A 16,780-nucleotide genomic window follows, 5' to 3' on the forward strand; every position below is an offset into this window, starting at 1 on the left:
AAAGTTTCCTGGGCACCAACCAAGTGTTAGACCTGCTTCAGTTCAGACTCAATTCATGCCACTCCTGCAGCCACGATGAACTCCAGATGATGTTTTGCCTGTCTTTACCCCATCTAGTGACTACTACAACAAAAGGACTCCATTTTTAGTTTAGCTTCCCCTTTCCTCCGAGGTACTGTAACTGTGCTGCACAAGAAGAAATTCAAACTGCAGAGCTGAGCTGAGTGTAAGATTTCAGCAAGGCCTCTTGATTACTATCTGAAAGGAAAATAGGAATTTTAACATTAGCCTCACCAGGTAAAGGGTGGAGAAAACCAAAATATGAACTGTGTGCTGGAGTGAACTACAAATTTTTTGTAGGTGACCACAAAAATCAGAATAGAGTGTGGGACAGAGGTATTTCAGAATGAAGCCTTGTGAAACTTTTTTTTAATCTTTCATACATATATGTCTCACTGCTAAACTGCTACTAAAGGCAATAAAACATCTAAGTGCTTCAGAAAATTAGCTGCTACTCAAACTGCCTTCTCTTCCACAGCTATTTGTTTTGCCACATCGAACAGTTTAGATGGGAGGAAAACTTGTTTTCAGGATACAGTAACATCCTACTCTGTGCCTTAAGGGAAACACTGCACGTTTCTGAAGTCTATACTCTAGACTTGTCTCACTCAAAAACATTCACTCCAAACCTACTGTTCAGTGGATCATTTCAAGAAGCTTTTCAAGTCAAACATAAGCAAGTACAAAAACAAGTACAGTCAGCTCTCCAACGTAATGCACTGCACAAAGCATACTTCAGGGTTCTTTGTAATACTGCAATTGAACAAGGAACAGACCACAGGATTAACGTTAAGGAATGTAAATGGCTACAACTACTGAGTTAACCTGAATTGCATTGACCTACTTGGGTAGAAAATGTTTGTCAAGTCTGATGTAAGGTTAAGCCCTGATCCTCCTGTTTAGGCCTTCAACAGCTGTTTATACAAGATTCCAGGTGTGTGCTTGTTCTCACTCTTCTTCCACCTCCAGTCACTCTGAACACACCAAGCAGCATACATGGTGCTGCATTTCTCTCAGAAGATGCATTGAAGCTTATAGCACTCCACAGATGTGAGCAGTGACAAGCACACCAGCACAGACTTCATGATGGAGTGATCTTAACCTTGGTAGTTACACAAGGGCATCATTTCTAGACCAACCCTGCTGAATGCCCACTAAACCTTTTGACTTCTATGTTACTTTTTTTTTTTCTCGAATGCAGACAGTTCACGGGAAGTAAAAAATAGTAAACCAACATAGAATTTTGTTGGTTGTATACCCAGAGGAAAACTTTTTTTTTTTCTTTTTTTGGACTGGGATACATTCCTTTCTCAGTCTATTTTCTTCTGTGCTGGATTTGTTTTTCTCATCTGAAATTCTATCTACTCTCTTCACACAATGGCAAGGACTAAATGCTGAAAATAATATTTTCTATATACCAGTTCTGTATGCCAGACCTGTTTTCAGGTATGATGACAAAGACTTCAAAATTCATTACCTTTTATTACAAAGCAAAGCCAAGAATCCTACGTATTTCCTGGATGGAACTTGTAATGTGTAGCTTAACACCACATCCTGACTTAGTTTTCCTCACTGCTTAAAATCTGGGCAACCAAAAATGCTTGCAAAGCTGAGCTAAATTTCAGAAGCAGTTTATTCTTCAAAGTCTCCTACTTGTGACACTGCATAAATATGTTCTGAATGCTTACTTCAAAACAAGGAAATAACAGCTCACCATTTCCACCCGGGATAGCCAGATGTGTAGCTTGCCATACTGGGGTGAAACCTAGAGTGCAGGATAATTTCTGGAACTTAAAGGTGTAGATCTATACCAAGTACTAAAGCAGCCCTACACCCTCAGAAAGCAAGTCCTTAGCAGTGGTCTCTATTTAGAGCTGTGCTTGTAATTCTCCAGTAATTGTCACTATGGTCACCACAGACCCAGCTTCAGTATTCACTTCCTAACGTCCTCCGGGCCACTAACTGACCTTTCTTAATTATATCCTGCAAAAACTCCCTGCTGAGAGACAGGAAAGCTGTCTCACTGCCCTAGTCTTATGACATTAATCACTAGGTAAAATCTGTTGGTCATCTGCACAAAATTATTTTCCCCTTACCTTCCACCTCAAATACATGACATCTTTGAGATTTGCATACCTACATTTTTGATCTAGTTGACTTTCATGTTACAAAGACCTTTAAATTGGAACCAAGCATAGAAACACTCCCCTCTCTTAAAAGAGTCTACTATTATCTAATTTCCATTAAGTTTTAATTTAGCCAGTATGTGCCAAAAAATGTTCTGTTAAAAAATACTCTGATTTGTAAAATAAGAAAGCCTCCATGGATGAGGTTGATGAGATGATAAACAGCTCTGAATACTCTGATTAGCCCATCTTTGCATGACTCTTGTGAGATTTTAAGCACCTGACATTATTACTGGTGCAGAAGAGGTTAGTCTGTCATGCATAAAGAGGTTGTCCATTACTGATGGACAGTGTTAACAACCAGTTGCTGCTCAGTCCCCAGAGCCAGCTCCTCCTCATTTTCTGAAGCAGGTAAACAGAAGTGCTGATAAAAAAACCTGCCTCTCTAGTGCTCTGAAAATAATTTTCCAAAGCAGCAAGATACTGTTAGCTAGTACTTCCATGGTTTTTCTGATGATACAATTTGCTATGTGTCAGTCCAGTGATACTGCTTACAAGATTTAAAAAAAAAATTCTCAATTATTTAAATAATTTCAGAGAGCAGTGTTAGCTACTAACAGAAGTCTGCAATACCCAATTGACAATGACAATAACTGAAATGTATGTCAGTGTATGATGCAGCTTGAGTGGTGGAACTACACAGTTCCTGGTAATTGTACTTGATTAGAGCAGCATGGCATGATTTTTCCACAGGACACAGTGATAAAATGTCAACAAAAAAATAGCTGCCAGTCTGTTGCTTACCATTAGTAGTTAGCTATATGCAAACTGGTGATTACATCTCAAGAGGTTATATGTATACCTTTATGAGTGAATAAACACTGGCTCTGCTCTAATTCTGCATGTCCTATAGCAGGGGTCCTCAAACTTTTTAACCAAGGGGCTGGCGCGCGGATGCAGTAGCAGGCAGTCATCTGCGGCTGCTTGGTTTCACCCCCAACCCCTGGGAGGGGGGGGCGGGGGGGTCTGTAAATACCGGGGGCTGGATTGAGGACCCTGGGGGGCTGTATCCAGCCCACGGGCCGTAGTTTGAGGACCCGTGTCCTATAGCATCCCATCAACTATAGTTGTTTCTTTTTGCTCAATATTGCTTCTCTACCCACAACAGTCCAAAACATTTGGTGGGGTTTGTTTGTAAGACACTGCATAAAATAGTTTCATCTCTCAGAAGCTTAAGATGGCTTAGTGACCCATCAAAGTTCCACTGAAACATCTGATAAGCAAAGGGTGTCAGCTTAGCCCAATGCCCAATGTCCAACATACAGAAGAACCCCCTATCCTTTCTCTGACAGCAGCGTCCATGAAAGAACCAGGCTTTCCCTTATACCACACTTTCTAAAGGTCTCAGCTCCTGAGAGGTATGCCTACAGCTCTGTCTGTTCCCATGCTACAGCTATTTTAAGTCTCTCCAGTATAACCAGTCAAAGAGTACTGCTTTATCACAGACTGGCTGTAAGAAAGGAGAAAGATCAGAAGCTTCTTTAGATGGCCTAGCAGACCTACAGAAACCAGAGGTACCAGGTAATAGCCATTTGTTCACTGGCAAGACTAAAACAGCAGGACTTCATATGACAGATATGAATCAGTGATGCTTAATACATACAGATGACTGTACTCACTGAGTCTGTATCATGCACCTGTTTTTTCAGAAGAGAAACTGCTGTCTGTGCACATATTTCACAGGAATTAGTGAGCTAGAGTGTGACCCAGCTGCAAAACCCATTGCCACAATACATGGCTTTGTACAGGGGTATTTAACAGAGAATACTCATTTCAAGCTGGTTTATATAGGCCGTAACAGTTAAATATTAACAATTAGAAGAGCTGTGGAGAGAAGTGTTTAAAAAACAAAACAAAACCAAACAAAAATAACCCACCACACTTCTGGAATATCTAATCCTTTTTAGCCTGAAAAGGTGAAAGGCATACAAATGACACACATTTCTGCAAATTTTAACATTACCCTGATCATAAGCCAACTAAGACACCTTGATATAAAGGACAAGCCAAATAGTCAAATTTTTTAAAACAAAAGTTGTTTCTCTTCATGAAAGAAAATGCTTAATAATTTAGTTTGTGGCAACCAAAAGGTATCAAACCACAGTAAAATAGGATGCTCCTTTACTTTCAGTACCACCTTCAGAGAGCAACCAGAAACAGCTGGAGGAAGGGAGCAGAAGAATCCTCTTTTATAGTGAAATATAAAGCTGGTGTAGTAGAGGAACTGAAACATGCTTTCCTAACCTTTTACCACAAATGTAGCTTCTGCAGCTATAGTTCTTAAGCAGATCAAGTCACAGTTCATGTAATTGTGAGTAGGGGAAATGTGGCCTGTGACAAAATATTCACTGTTTCAGCCAGTGCTAAAATTCAAAACCTTATTGCACATAATAAGTTATTTAAGTAACTCACTTTCAGCAGCAACAGAACAACATATGCCTGTTGCCTTTAGCAAACGAAAATAGAAATGAGGTCAAGTGTAAAAATAGAAGATAGTTACATTCCTGACACTTGAAACCTCATCTTAGAGCTATGCATTTACTGCAGTCTCTACAAAAAAAAAAAAAAAAACAAACAACCAAAAAAGCCACACACACAAAACCAGGCCCAAATAAAACATTAAAAATACCAATCAACTTTATCAAGCTCCAAGTGCACTAAAACCTTTTGGTCTTCTGATCTTTAGAAATATATCTAAAAGCATCAAAACAGCATGCTATAATCACAGCATAAACAACTTTTAATACAGTCTTATCAGAATGCTTACTTTCACAGTCTCAGGATCTCAAATTTTATTTGTTATGTGTCCTCTTCTTATGAGATGCTAAATCAATATAATTTTAAGAAAATTCAAGTCCTGTTTACGAGATCCTTAAAACAGTCTGGTGCAATACAACAGTATGTTTTGAAGTTACTTTATTACTTAGGCCTGCAATCCTCAAGAGGGAGAACGAGTAAAGCCTACTCCTGTACCTACTCCTCTCCTCAGAACCATGGCAGAAAATTCTTTTGCTGATGCAATCTTCCAGAAGCATCACACTAGATTCACCAACTTCTTCAAATGTAACTTGTTTACTAAAACACATTCACACTAACAGTTACTTTTACCTTGTCAAAGCAAGCAACGGATATCTACTTGCACCTAACTGCTCTTTTTAATCCCCAAATCCTGCATATCTCCAAGTGCCTTGACTTTTAAGGCTCATGTCATCATCTGCCTCATTCTCCAGACATAAATCCATAAACAGCATACCCTAAAATGACATGACCTTGTCCATAAATCCCTATCATTCAAGATGTCCAATGCCTACTTTTACGTAAAACATATTAACTATCCCTTCATGGTTCTTGCCAAAGGAAAGGATGATTTATCAAAACTTTTAATATGTACAAAGCAAGTATGAACTAAATCTGTTCAAAAGAACTACCAAAGCAGCCACAAATGCAAGTCATCCGGTGGGGGAGCTGGGTGGGAATCAACTCCTTATTTTACAATTTAAAAGGTTACAGCATTAGTACAGTTACCACAGCCTGTTACCAAAGCCTGCTCCACAAAGTTTTATGCAACCATTCCAGCATTCTCCCTGTTGCTATTAAAATACCCTACTCCAAGGTAACACTTCAAAGTATTGCTTTCATAACAGTATCACTTTAATTCACACCTCTGTGGCCAGCCAGTAACTTCTATCACGAATTTTCAACTGGGCTTGTAAATGATTAAACAGATTATTTACCAGCATGTATCAAAATTAACCCTGTCAGGTTACAGGATAAAAAGCTATTCTACACACAAAGGAGTAGAGAAGCACACTTTTGTGTGTGGGAACCCACCTAAATACCCCGACCCAGCTGCTCCCAGGGCTATCCCAAGAGAACCATCAGCTCTCCCCACATCCCTACCACCACAGGGCCTCTCCAGGGAACTTTTCAGATTGACAAGTGTGGCTGCTTATAGGGGTACCAGATTTATCATGGGGTGCAGGGGAAAGGCATAAGTCCTGTTATGGGATGTTTAGGGGAGGACCCAAAGGTGGGGAAAGGGAGGGATCAAATCGGCTTGGGGAGGAACAAGTGTGGGAAAACTAGGGCTATGGTGACAAGAGGGATAGGTCACCTGTAAACTAGCTGCAGATAAGTATGCACATCCAGCTATGCTCTCCCCAAATCACCATTGTCTATCCTGCCTGCCCATTAACCTCCTTTTGTAACTCTCTTCTTCGGGCTCTGTTCAGTGTACATGTGCATCTAGGTGACAAGTGAAGTAAGACCACAGTGCCCAGGGTGCCATCAAAGGAGGCCTTTTTTTTTTTTTCCAGGTCAGGGTGTGATCACAAGGATACCAAACTGGACCAGCCAGCAAACTGGAAGCATGGCGTGGGAACCAGGGACAGGGCAGACTGTCTGAGCAAGGCCATGGAAGGAGCTGGCTGCTGGGGCAAAAGAGGGTCCAAGTGAGCTCCTGGAGAAGCTGTGGTGTTTGGGATTGGTGGCTGAGCATGGCTCTGTGTGTGCAAGAGACAATGGGGGATACCCAAGGGCCAGTTTCAGGGCAGAACGATTGTCTAAACCCAGTAACTGGAAGGATCCATACTACATACATACATGCATGTATGTGTCTGCCACTAGCAGACATGCTGCTTGACCACCCAAGAAAAGCCATTAGCACTGTTGGCGCTTGCATTACCACTGTGTTTTCTGTGTTGATGTGGCAGCCAACCACATATTCATATCCGTGAATACATGTATGTGTGTGCTACTGAGAATACGTGCTTAGCCTCACTACTGGCTGAACCTGGGGCCATGCATACCTAAACTAAGAACTAGAAATACTTGAACAAAACCCTTTATAGGCCTTCTTTAAAAGCCAAAACTAAAATACAAGCACATTTTTAACCTGAAAATGTTTCTGCACTATTGTTTTTCTTTGTCTTCAGGTATGAATCGGGTACTACTGCAAATATGGCTCCAAAGTTATGGCTTGCTTACAGTACAAACAGCACATGTGGTCTGGAGGGAATCTGGAGCAGCTGGGAAAGCTTCAGTGACCATTTCAAGTCATTCATACAAGTATTTCACCAAGAAATGGAAGCTGAGAACCTTTTATCATTGCTTATGTAGCAACTATGCACCTGTACAGCATAAGCGTACCTTCATCCCCATAATCCTACCCCAGCAGTGTTTTTATTCCAGCCACACAAAGCAAATGGTTTTCACCTGAAAGAAGTGTAGTTTACTGATGTGACACAAGAGGCTGCTACAGTCATGTAACATGCTGTAGTTATATCATGAACAACTCCCAGATCATCCCAGAATGGAGGAGTCAAATCCTACGCTGACTTTTTCTGACAACTGAATTACTCCACAAAACATCACAGAATCTCAGGAAGTTCAGCACTAATGAGTCTTAGTCATAGTGAATGCATAATTAACTGAAGTAAATAAGCAGAGACTAAGGCCTATGGGATTTATAATGATGCAACTGTCAGCTCAGCAGAAGTTAAAGACACTCAGCAAGTCAACTTTTCTGTGTCCTTCCAGTTTCACTGACCCTGACTACAGTCATTTAGAGCTTCCTGAAGTAAGAACACAGCAAAGCTAAGAAACCAGACAGCAGGTGACTACACTGAATGGGAACAAAACAACAGTTCATTTTCAAGAGGGTAAAGGCGAGAGTTTTGCAAATAAACAGCAGGACCACATGCCCCAGCCTAACAAGAGCCAGCAAAACCCCATGTACCAGAATCCAACACAAACAACAAGAGTAAACAAGAACTTCGTGAGTCTCAAGCAAAGATTTTCAGACAGAAATCAAATCCTTTCATGGTAAGCTGATGTCCAAGAAGAAATACAGCATTCCTGATAACTTGAAATTATCAGTACTGCAGGAATATTAACCTTTTACTTTGTTTGCTGAAAATAAGCATCTTCTTCAGTGAACTTCACAGTTCATTCTTTCAGCAATGCTAATTTGCATACATTGTAGCCATACCTATCAAGCAATAACAATTGTGCTGAAAAATATGATTGCCAGGACAGTGGCTCCAACTCTCTTTTTTAACTTTGATACATACACCATTATATAGCACAGTGGTCCTGACTGGGTTGAGGAGTATTAGTTGACTTCTTTCAAATATCTGTCAAGAAAACCACATGGTAATTCCTGAATAGCAGCTGAAAACATCTGCTACAGAAATAAAACAAATTCTCAGAATAGTAACCAGTTATTATTTTCTCCCAACCACATGGCCCTAATTCCTCTTTCAACATTAAAACAACCATTTATAGGAATCAAGCCTTTCATTTGGGACAGGGACACCACAGACATATCAGTCGCTGGCTATGATTTACTAGCTGACTATTACCGTAAACAATTCCAAAGACTTTTATCACTTCACTTATGGAAGCCATACATTGATGCAGGTATCTCTTTTTGGAGAAGCAGCTTTTCTGTATTTTTTTTTTTAACTATGAATAAATAAAATGTCTCAACTCTATAATTTAGCTCCCCTTTGCTCCTGAAGACAACAGGAACTGTTAGCAAATGCTGTTTGTGATTTAGGGATAGTATCAATAAACATACTTTGAATAGTTACATTAAGGAATGCCTATATTTTGTGTCTACTGTATTACTGCATACTGCCTTTCACTACACCTTAAACCACTACTGCATAAGAACTCTAACTCCTACTGCTAATACTATAAAAATATTTGTAGACATCGGGGGGGGGGGGGGGGGGGGGGGGGGGGGGGGGGGAGCAGCGAATATTCCCAATGACAGATGCCTCCTGGTGGAACATAAGCCAGTACCACAAAGTTGTTGCTAGTCATCCTGAAATGCTTTCAAGATTAGTTTTCAATATTGCTTAATTTGCTATTAGGAATATGCACCTACCATTTAAGACTTTAACAATCCAATTGTTAAAGAAGGAAGAAATAATCATGATTACTGACAGCTTTAATAAGCATTATCTATTTAGAAATCATGCAAAGGAAATTTTTTGTAGTAACTGCAAGCCTTTTGATACCTGCAATGTGACTCAGGTGCATAAACACAGACCCTCTAGTGCTATTTTAGGTGCTCATGGAAACTATAGGCTACTTGGCCCATGATACAGCAACAATTAGATTTAAGTAACACAACAGAAAACTCTCCTGCCCATATCCTGTCCTTGCTTCACTGCAAATAAGCAAGAGCAGCTGCTGCTGTTGTGTGATTTAAGACTCCCAGACAGAACACAAACCGCATAAAACTGAGGGATGTGTCCTTTGAAAGACCCAACAGTAGGGACTGGAAAAGCAACCAGATAAAAGTTAAGGCATCATCAGGCAAAAGACTCATAAGCAACCAAAAGAACGAACGTGGAGACACTGACTTGTAACCAGAAGTGAATGGGCAGTCTGTCATCACCAGGTTCTAAAAACTCTTAGGACAGAGATCCTGTTTGGTCACTATGCTACTGTGCAGCCGGTTGGTTGTGCACGTATTCTGTGTGTATATAAGCACATACAATCTACAGTACAGGATGCATGTTAGCAACAAAGGCAAAGGCTGCCCCTTCTCTAACTGTTCAGCTACCTCTTCGATTTATCCTGCTTCATCTTTTATTTTTTAACCTCTCAAAAATGTAAGCCTTCAGTAAATACTACCTCGCATCTAACAGCTCCATACTGACAACTCAGATGCCCTACAGTACCTTCAAATAAATGTCCTTCATGCAGGGTTCCAAACCATCCATGTCGCTATCAAGCCACTTGCTCTAAGCCTATTAGTTTTTAAAATTATTTTTATAAACCTAGTTTTAAGCGCGTTTTGACAAGTTTTTGATCATTAATTCTATCTGCCTTTTACATCTTAGAAACACTGCAAATCCAAATTCAGCATTTGTTTTGCAACTGTATGCTGAGCAAATACTACTGTGAGAAAAATCTGGAGCAAAATGCAATGCTTGAGAGAAATTTTAAGCCTCAGTATTTCATGTCACCTTAACAACACTCCTAATATCTTGGATCTCCAACTCCATGCAACTCTTAGAACTCCATGTTCTGCACTTTTACTGAACAAAACAAAGCCAGAACTCCCAAATCAGCCTTCATTAAACACATCTTCTAAGCAGCAGGCTCCAAGCTTTTTTCTACCACAAGACAGCCCTCTAACCAAAGGAGCAGTTTACTCCTTCTCCACAGTCACCTCCACACTAGAACTCTCCCACACGAGAATACACCAGAATCTGTAGCCTGGGAGTTACCATGGTGACTCCTGATGTCACATCTAAACTATTTTAAGGGCTGTGGAGTTTGAGGGGTTTGTCTATTTTTTTAATTGCTCTATGATAACTTCCAAACCAGTGTTTTCTCCTCACAATGAAGGACATTTTATATTTTTAAGCTTCAATGTAAAGGACTGAAAACTAATGAGAAGCCATATACCAACTGCTTGTCACAAGGTACCAATGATGGACCCCCACAGTTGCTCTCTAGATATAACTTCAAATACTTTTTGTTCTCAGAAATAAGTTTCTTAGTCCTAACTGACATTTTTAAAGACACCTTTACTTTTACTTCTTACTTTCAATGTTTTCAGTAAACTGCTGATCAGGAGCACATTTAACAAGAATCCACACACATACATTCATCAGGATTTTAACCTACTTGTGATTAGTAAACATCACTGTCAACTTTGCAGTAGCAACACTAATTCTGAAACATGAAGTTGGCATGATGTACCAGGACAAAAAGGACAGAGATCAAGCACTACTGTCCGGAATGGCAGCCAGCTAACCTTTCAGTACTGCCAAAAATTATACTCAGCATCCGAAGTTGCTACAGATTCTATACTTTCTTCAAGGCCCAGAAGTCAGCGCAATTTTCTTGAACAACTTAGCAGCAGCAACTGCTTTCAGAGCTTGCATGAAGCAGGCCTGAAGGCTTTCATTGACACCCAGCACACACAAAGAAGTCCCAAAGGAACTGGAGCGCAGCAGTTATTGCCTGATGTTTTAATGTAATTATACCCATAACATGTAATATAAACTACTACACCTTACTTCCTAGAACTCAGTAAAAGAAAGAAGTGGAACAGTGTGATCACACTTCCTCAAAGTGGATACCTCAAAAGAATCCTCTATCTAAAAAATCCACATTAGTTGGTTGGAAAAGATGAAGCATACATATCAACTTCTCATTGTTCCAGAAGATTCCTGGCATGCCTTAAGCCAGTCACAGACCTGATTATACATTTGCAAAAAAAGATGGCACATATATTCTTCCCGCTTTTGCTTTGAGGAATTTACATTTTAAGTAGGTAAAATAAATGAGATAATATTCAGTGATGCTTGCATTCAAGAGTGCCAAGTGCTGCAGACTTCAAGGCACTTTTCTTACATGGAGAGCTAATTAATAATCAGCTACAGTGCATCACTTTCATTTCAGCAGGGTGAAATAGCAGAACTCCGCAACATTCCTGCTGAAAATGGGAACAACGCAGAAAATGAACAGGTATGTGTAAAGACACTTGTCATCCAGAAACAATTACTGTATTCACTTATTTCTCACTATGCACTAAAGACTGGGATGAGCATTCCAATATTGCCTATTTCAGAATTGCTTTTAATGTTTTGGGGAACTCTTTAAAATAAATCTTCCTGGAACACTGCATGGGAAAATTACCTTTACTGTATTGGTTTGGGAGCATCTTTTGGGGGGGGGAAAAGATCGTATTACTAGCCACATGTTGCAGTAGGAACTTCATCTTTGTTATTGTTTCAAAAAACTAAAATGTCACAGGCAACAAGCTCTTTAGAGACTTCCACCTCCACTGATATCACAACTAAGCCTACCTTTAGCTTCAGAATATACACCTATCTCAAAGCAACCACACTTCAAGTTTACAGAAATAGAGCCAAGTGACAGTTCTGGTATGGTCCAGCACAGGCATGAGAAACTACATACATGTGTGACAGTCATGTCCTATTCTTAATGTCTTATTAGGCAGAAGCCTCTTCAAAACAAGCTGCTGCAGTTCAGGGTAGTCAGTCACCAATCAGCCAAGATCAGGACAAAAAGCAGCAAGACTCCTGGCTGGTCAAATATCTAAAACAAGTCACAACACAAAGTCTGAGATTAGACTAAGAAAACCCAGAGAAAAAGCCAATTAGGAGAGGCAGACTTTTACAATACCAAAGCTATGATGAGAGATTATTCAGGGCAGGAACCTAATCCTACACAGACCTAGAGATAACATTTGGCTGTCCAGACCTGTCTAGTATTACATACTTTTTTCTGTTTCTGTGATTTCATGACATTCTCCTCATTGCAGACCTCTCAACAACATCCAATTGTTTTTCCTTGCATTCTGAGGAACACTGACTGTTGTAAAGAACATCTGGCTAAGTGTCCATCTCCAAAGCCCTCACTGTGGCCCTCTGCTCTCACCTGCATACTTTTTACATTCCTATCATTATATTTATTCACCCAAAGGCAGTTAAAATACCAATAGGTCTTTCACACATTTGTCCACCTACACATCCAAAATATTTTTTAAAAAATCCCGACAAATCAGGCAAGTTCTGCAGAAGACAGCTCCATTTATCCAAGCCTGATTCTTTCCAGGGACAGTCTGCCCAGAGTAAGACAAGAGGGGGGGAATGTATCACGCATATTATGATTCATTTGTAAGAATAATGAAATATGGTTACAAAGGCATTCTCACAATGCATCTCATCATTTACTAACTTTAAGCATTAGATTTTTTGCGTATTGCATATTAAACACATACCCTGTAATACAGAGGGCATACTGTGAAAAGGGATTGGGTATCCTCATGAATTCATTCATGTGCCGACTAGCTTTACTTGTGTTGTATTGTGCATGTATCAAACCTTACTGATCATTATTAGATTGGAAGATTAAATGATCAGAAGAAACCTTACCCCCTTCCTAAAGTCTGCAGTTCAACTGTGCCTGACCTTTACTTGACAGGAGTGAAAAAATACCCACTGGAAGAACAGTAGCTACACGGGCACTAGTAAGTACTGCAAGGACACAAGCATTCTTCACACACTGCAGTAGTTCGGTACTTCCATCTCTTCTCTCACACAGACCCTAAAGATGTTTTCCCTCATCTTCCACCGAGAAAAATGAACATCCCTGCTCTTCAACCGCAGGAGGTTTTTCTTTTTCCCCTTTTGCTGTCAAAGACGACTGAGTTGTACAAAGCAGGCCCAGGCTGCTCGCTGACTGCGTATCAAATAAATGCCAAGATTCCTTCCCCCTCTGCCCTCCCTTCCCCTTCCTCCAACTTCGCCGTGAGCCGCTGACAACTGCCGCGGCAGGGGTAGGAGGGCGACGACGGAGGGGACACCAGACCTGCACACGGACCGAAGGCGGCGGCCCGAGGTCTCGGCCCGAAGAACGACATTAACCGCAGGCTCAGCTACTGACAGACGTGACCCCAGGACACCTCCCCCAAACGGATAACAACAAAGAAAGCGGAGAGGGGAGGAGGTGGCTGCCCCGGAGCGAGTTCCTGCTCCTCCCCTTACGCTGCTCCCAGCCAAAACAGAGCACAACGTAAACAGACGCAAAATGTGCGTTTATGGCAAAGCGGGGGGCAGAGGCAGCCGCCTCCTCCCGCCCGCCGCCTGCCCACCGCGGCCTGCGGGGCGGAAAGCGAACTTACCGTGCGCTTTGCGTTCTTTATTTATGCAAACAAAGTGTTTTCCCCTCCCTGCTGCCGCAACACCTCCCCTCCGAAAGGGGAAATACCCCTCCTTAGCCCGTAGGTTTCTCCTGAAATAAAACGTTGTCTCGCACCCCCCTTTTGCCTCCCCCAAAATGCCTTGGCCTGGAAGACACAGCCCCGGCAAGAGCCTGAGGTTATAGGGATTCGGGAGAGGAGGGGGGAGGGAAAAGAAAAGAAAAGAAAAAAAAGTAGTAAGATCCTGTTCTCACTGCATTTCCTCAAAGGCAGAAACGCCAGCCGTCACGGGGAGGAGGCAGGGCGCAGAGCCGCAGCGGGGGCCGAGCGCTGCCCTCACCTCGCTTCTACCCCCCTCGCCCCGATCTCAAGGCTAAAGCCCCCTCCCCTCACGCCTGCCCCGGCCGCGGCAGCACACCGAACACCTCTTCCCCAGCCCCCTCCGGGCGAGGGAGTATTTATTACGCAGGCAGCGAAAAGACGCGGGAGGTGGGGGGGAGGTGGGGGGGGGAGGGGAGGTTGGGGAGCGGCGGGAGGAGGAGCAGGAGGAATTGGCTGCCGAGGGTGTACACACACCCTCCTCGTCCCGGTCCCGTCCCCCACCCCCGCAGACGGGAGCGGCGGCGAGCCCTCGCCCTGTCCCGACTGCGCGAAAACAGCCCCCCCCGCGCCCCCGAAGGGGCGTGCGGGGCCAGCGGACAATGGGAGCCCGAGCGCCCAGGGCGGCGCGGGAAGGGCAGGGGCCGGCGGGCCGCGCTCCCCCCCCTCCCGCCCGGCTGGCCCACCGCCCCGGCCGGCCGGTGGCGCCTTTATGCCGCACAGCGCAGCCGGGAAGCGAGCTCTGCCAGCTCCCCCCCCCGCGGGACACTCACCCGTTCCGCAGCGGGCCCGGGACCCCGCGCGGGGCAGCGGCGGCGAGACTTGCCTGGGCTGGGGGTTACGCCGGCGGCGGGAGAGCGCTCCGGTCGCTGGGGCGGAGCACAGCGGGGGCAGTCGCCGAGGGAGGGGGAGCCGGCGCAAGCGGAGAGCAGCGTGTCCTCGGCGTTACCCGCCCCGGCCCCCACGTCCGAGGGGCCCGCGGGTCGCCGCCACCGTTTGTGTTGGTGTTAGTGTAGGAGAGGGCGGGGGGAGGGGCCCCAACAGCTGAGAGGATGTAAACAGAAGGTCACGTGACGCTGCCTCCGCTGGCGGCCCAGCCCCCTCCGCGCCGCGGGGCGGCCTGGCAGGAGGAGCGGGGGGAGGCGAGCCGCTCCGCTCCCAGCCGTGATTGGCCGTGCTTTGCCAGCCCGAGAGCCAATGGGAGGGCGGCGTTCATGGCGCTTGTCACCAGCCGCCTGGGGACCGGTGGGGATGCTTGTGCGCGCTGTAGTGCCAGGCCGGGCGCTCTCCCCTCACCAGGGCCGGAGCCCCTTCCTGGGGCCGGCCCGGGGCTCCCCGGGGCCGCGGAGGAGGGGAAACGAGTCCCCGCGGTGGGGGGCCGGGCCGGCCGCGGTCGGGGAGCGGCAGCGTGGCCGGAGGGTGAAGGAGGACACGCTGCTTCTCAGGCCTGGTTTTTAAGTAGTGCGCCTGGTACCCGGCCCCCTGCCGAAACGGCTCCGCTCTTACTGGGCCTTATGGCGCGTTCGCCTTTTCCGAGGAGAAGCGGCAAGGGACGGGCCAGCGTCTCGTCACATCCCCCCTTTCTGTAGGGCCTCGCACAGGGGGAGTCAGAAGGTGGCGCAGCCGCCTCCGAGAGAAGGGGCTCCGGGCTTTGATGCTCTGGAAGATAAGATAGTTCGAAAAACTACGGGGAAGAAGAGAGATCGCAGGGCAAGCTGAGAGGAACTTGTGAAAGGAAGAAGTGCTCTGGCAGGGAACAGGCAGGAGCAAGGGGAGGTCGGGACAGCCGAGGGCCTCGGTGCAGGCCGGGGAGGCCCGAAGTGACTAAAAGTAATGGGGTCATTCTGAGCCCTGGTCTCGAGTGACCTTGCTAAGGTCCCATGTTTGGTTTCGGGGGGGGCTGGAGAAATGCGGTGAGATTTGGGGAGTCAGAGAATGGGGAAAGCACACTGCTCCTGTTTTTTTTAAGAATTAAAAGTACACAGGTGTCAGGACTTGCAGCAGCTTGGCTAATCAGTTTTCCACTGAGGAAAGGAATGAGAAACACCAGAGATCTCTTATCAGAAAACGGATGGTAGCCACACTTGTGGAACACTTAAGTTCATATTCACAAATGATCAGGCAAGGTGTAGTGTTTATGGATTTCAGGCTACTGCATATGAAAACATGAATGTCTGGAGTGGTTGTTGCAATAAAAACAATTTAGGCAACTCGGTGACATTTACAATGATAATTTAATCTGGAGCAGTTTAAGCAGTGAGAGTTTTACGAAATGCAGCTGAGAAGCATAAAGTTTTGAGTTTTAGCCAAAGTCTGAATACTGGTGGAACAGGATTTCTGAGTAAAAGCCCTGAGAAATGAGGTATACACAAATGTACCTGGTAAGAGGCCAGGAATGAGTATTACGCTGTTGGGGGGCAGAATTAGCCAATATCTGCAGCACAATGGTTGTAGATAGTAACAACTGAGCTGGAGATAATTGGCAACATAAGGGTGAGGGTTTCTGCTAGGCTGTATCTGAGAAATAATTCTGTCTTTTGTTAGTTGGACTGAGGGATTCAAATAATCCTACAAATTTCCATACTGCTACTGCTGTAATGGATGTTCCCTTACATGAGAGAAACAGTGCGGAGGAGAAACAAGTAAATTCCATTTTTACATTGAAATATGCCTTGCCCTCAGATAGTAAACTTAAATAATTTTTGCTGACTTTGTGTATGGAATATTTTTTCTATTAAGA

At 44.1% G+C, this 16,780-nt stretch overlaps 1 protein-coding gene across 3 annotated transcripts in view; it reads right to left on the bottom strand.

Moving 5' to 3' along the window:
* PCMTD1 (protein-L-isoaspartate (D-aspartate) O-methyltransferase domain containing 1) overlaps positions 1-15,080 on the bottom strand; it is a 47,480-nt gene extending 32,400 nt beyond the window's left edge. Inside the window, exon 1 of one of the 3 annotated variants that reach the window (XM_040585611.1) lies at positions 14,814-15,080. The gene's annotated coding sequence lies outside the window, so the exon portion shown is untranslated. The remainder of the gene's footprint in view (positions 1-14,813) is intronic. The other 2 variants (XM_040585612.1, XM_040585614.1) reach the window with 2 other exon arrangements.
* Positions 15,081-16,780: the final 1,700 nt, after the last annotated feature.

Source organism: Falco naumanni, chromosome 3 (genome assembly GCF_017639655.2).
Source record: "Falco naumanni isolate bFalNau1 chromosome 3, bFalNau1.pat, whole genome shotgun sequence".
Classification (NCBI taxonomy): domain Eukaryota; kingdom Metazoa; phylum Chordata; class Aves; order Falconiformes; family Falconidae; genus Falco; species Falco naumanni.